The sequence below is a fragment of the Netta rufina genome, assembly GCF_964035555.1.
Source record: "Netta rufina genome assembly, chromosome: 25".
NCBI lineage: Eukaryota > Metazoa > Chordata > Aves > Anseriformes > Anatidae > Netta > Netta rufina.
Genome location: NC_140149.1, coordinates 6,066,990 through 6,070,998, shown reverse-complemented (window position 1 = coordinate 6,070,998; position 4,009 = coordinate 6,066,990).

The following is a 4,009-nucleotide window of genomic DNA, read 5'->3' as shown; positions in this document are numbered from 1 at the left end:
ACTTGTATTAAATCCCTGTGCCTATAGATCTTCCTGCTCATAAAACAAAGAGTGACCTCAAGCTAAGTGTAATTTTTTTTTTTATGAAATGACAGGTAGAAATCCCTTCCCTTTTCAGGCCCTGGTTTCTCTTCATCCTTTACTCTGTGTCATTGCAGGGCCTGGCATGCCCTGCTCAGCCCAGCACCTGGACAGGAGCATCCTGAGGATGCAGCAACGTGGGATCCTCTTCCCCATGACCATGCTGGAGCCTGGCTCAGCCCCAAGGCAGAATGGCACAATCACATTGTGGCTCTACCAGTATGGAAAGCTCCAGGACACCTTGGAGGAGGAGCAGCTCCCTCCTGGCTCCTCAGGGCTCCTGTGGGGCTGGCCCAGAGCATCCCCACACGGACCACGCTGTCCCGCAGTGCACCGTCACTGCAGCCAGGCTGCTTTAAGTTAAACATCAAGTTAAACAACAAGTTTTGCAATGCCAGCTGGCTGGTGTAATTGGCTCTCTCGTGGCATTATTCACAGCTCTTCCTTCTTTCTTTTTTAGCTACCTTCCATCTTGCTTGTTAAAAGGAAAGGATATTTTGCAGAATTGGAATTCATTAGTCTTCCTAACAGAGGGAGCCTACTTAGACCTAAATTGGTGGTTAGCAAACGCAGAGATAATTCCCACGCGTTTGTATTTATCTTCCCAGTTCGGCAGCGTGTCGAGACAGATGCCTCGGCGTCTGTCGGAGAGGCTCCAGCCAGCGGAGGGGAATACAAAGGTATCTGGCTTCCGCAGTTGGTGAAACTTAATATAAGCAAATTGGAACTCCGACTCGATTATCTCCCTGATCAGATTTCCCCAAGGTCCTAGTAATAACTTGATATTCTTAGGCAAGACTAGTCTTTTATGCACAGGAAACAGGAGGCAAAAGATCACATCAGAAGTCAGAGGCAGCGACGAAGCCGGGCCGAGAGCTCTTCACATGAAACCACGCACGCTCAACAGCTCGCCGATTAGTGCACACACCTGCCGACGCCGCATTTAAAGCCTTGCCTTTGTGATGGTTTTGGCTCCGGAGCCAAATCTCTGCTCAGATGTAAGGGCAGCACCAGCACAGAATGTGTGAGCATGTGTTTGCTGCTGCGAAAGATATCGATCCGTAGGGACAGGGGGAGAAATGCCCCCTGTGCTCTCCCAGGTCAGCCCACCTACCTGCAAGGGACAGGTAAGTACGGTGACACCCGGGAAGGGGCTGTGCATCCACGCAGCCCACCTTTCAGCCTTGCTACAGCTGGAGTGGGGAAATAGCAGTATCTTCACTCATTTCCTTCTAAAACTTGTATTTTTTTCAGGAAAGCAGCACTTCCCAAACCTGTTCTCTATTTGCTCTCCTGCAGCACTGAGGAGGGACAAGGAAACGCTGATCCTGAGCTGCCAGGCACCCACAGGACATGCTTGCCTGGTCTACACCCAAACTTTGCATTTCCAGATGCCCTGAAACGCGATTTCAGTTCAGCAGCAAGAAGAAACTCAGTATCTACAGTACAAGAGGTAATTACAGTGCTTACAGTTATTCATTAATTCATGTAGCATATTTCCTGTAATTAATACCATGCCCACGCAGTGCCTATGTTAATACACTTGCCAGCACCTGAAATGTTTTTCTGCAGCTTTCAGGATATGGAAGCGGGTCAGGAAAGCTGAGGAGGGTGGAAAACCTGCTGTAAAACCTAGAACAAACAATATCATCTCCATAACTATTGCTATTAATACCCTGTAGTCACATGAAATTGGCTTTTTTTTTTTTCCCTCATTGGATTTTAAACTCCACTATGTATTTTGCTTGTCATTTACACTTTGCGTATTGGGCAAAATGAAAAAAATCATTACTGGCTTGCTTTATTTTACTCCATCACCTCTGCTGGTGGCTCCTCCTGCCTCCCAAATTCCTACATGGGAACACCTGCACGGGACCCCCAGTGCTGCTGCAGGGAGCGCCAGGCTCCGGCTCTGGCAGAGACCCCACGCCACGAGGCAGCAGGGACAGCAGTGGAGAAATGAGGACCAGCAATTGCAAGTGACACGTTCCTGAGTGCTCCTCCAGAGATGCAAAAAGGTATTTTGCTCACAAGCCCTACTGGCCCCAGGGGAGTTCAGCCCCGCCAGGTCATTGGGCTGAATCAAATTGCCAATGTGCAGCAGCGAAATCTCATCTGCAGTGTCCTATGCACGCATACGGGGCTCACGGCTCTTGACGGCTGTTTTGATGAGCTGCCGAAAGTACGAGATCCAGCAGGAAACTGTAAATGAGATCTCATCTCACATCAGCAGATATGGCATAGCCTCGTCCCAAGCAGACCTCATACAAATTAGTATTTATTAGACTGCTTTAGAGCAGCTCTGGATGGTTTGTGTGCTTTTTGTCTGCATTAAGCATTCCAGCCCTGATGTTTTGTCTTCTGCCTGCTCACACAGGCTCACCCAAATCTCGCCAAGCCTCCAGCTCCCGCTCCCTTTGGCGGCAGTGAGCGCTCCGCTTTAACCGCACCGCTGCTGGGGAGGAAAAGCTTTTTCTCCTTGAAATCAAGACACCCTGACTTTCAAGTCCCACTTCTTAACAAGTCTTTTGGGGATGACAAGACCCACGCTACACACTAAGCAAAAGGAGGCGGCACAGTCCTGGGTGGGAGTTGGATGAAGGACTCTGTGCCTAGGTGCTAGGAGCGCACAGGGGCCGAGAGCTATCGGGGGAGCCCGCAGTCTCGGTGGCACGGGGCCGTGGGGACAGCCCATGCGTGGGGGCTGCTGTGCTTTGGCTCACAGTGGCTCGGTATCAGCAGCTTGCTGAGGATGGCAATTGTCAGGAAGCCGCATGCAAACAGAACAGCGTTGTACCATTGCACCCAGGAAGAGGACAGAGGATTTCTGAGTGGGAACAAGTGGGAAATAAGTGCATTTCCTGTGGTGTTGCTTCCTCTTATCACCCGTGTGCTTAGCTTGTGGTGTGGTACTACACTTCTGCAGCAAATTGCTTGAACTGTATCCTAGCTCTCCTTATATTTACATTCTGGGCTTTTAGCTGAGCTGTCCTTCAGCTTCTGGGAGCTGGGGATTGGGTTCGTGCTCATCTCCCCCAGAACTTGCTGCATTGCCCTGGGTAGGGGTACGGCTCTCTGAGCCTCTGTTTCCCTGCTTTTCAGAATGAGCTGAATGTGTGCCTCGCTGCCTGCTCACACCGTGTTCATCACCTGGGCCTTCAGATGAGGGAATTTTTCCTGTAAAGGTCTCCAATAGCTGTGTGTGGCTGGTGCCCAGGAAGACACAAGGGCTGTTTCCAAGGTCTTGCACACTGGCTGGTCGCTGCCATCCCTCATTTGTGTGATGTGTGGTGTGTAACTTGCTCCAGAGGGGGAAACGTCTCGGAAAACATGTATTATTATTATTATTTTTGGTTTGGGATGTCTTCCTTCTGATTGTTAAGCTATTTTTATAAAGGCAGTGATGAAATCTCAGCTGTATTTGCAAAAGGATTTAAAGGAAACTGTGGTTGCTACAATTTAGCAACTAAACTGTCTGCAAGTCGATGATACAAAAGCCATGCACAGGGCTTCAGTGAAATTAAACATGAAAAAAAAAACTGTTTTCTCCTATTATTGATGAGGCCAATAACCGTGCAGCCTGTGAAGCTGCAGAAAGCAGCTATCTGGCCCCCTCTGTTGTTACAAACCTTCCTTTCGTGATGCTTTTTTACCTCAGGCTCCGTGACTCGCCCACCCACCCGAGGCAGACCCCCGGAGGTGGCCGAGCCCCGAGGCTCTGCACCTGGGGGGGGGGCTCAGCCCTGACAGCGGGGCAGTGCTGGAGCCTGTCAGATGGGCACTGGGACGGCACTGGGAGGCACCCGGGGTCACGATCTGCCTCGCGGTCCCTCCGCCCCCAACTCGATTTTATTTCCCCTCAGCAGCGACCCCGGGGCCCGCTCCGCCCCGGCCGGGCCCGGCCCACGCATGCGCGGCGGCGGGGAGG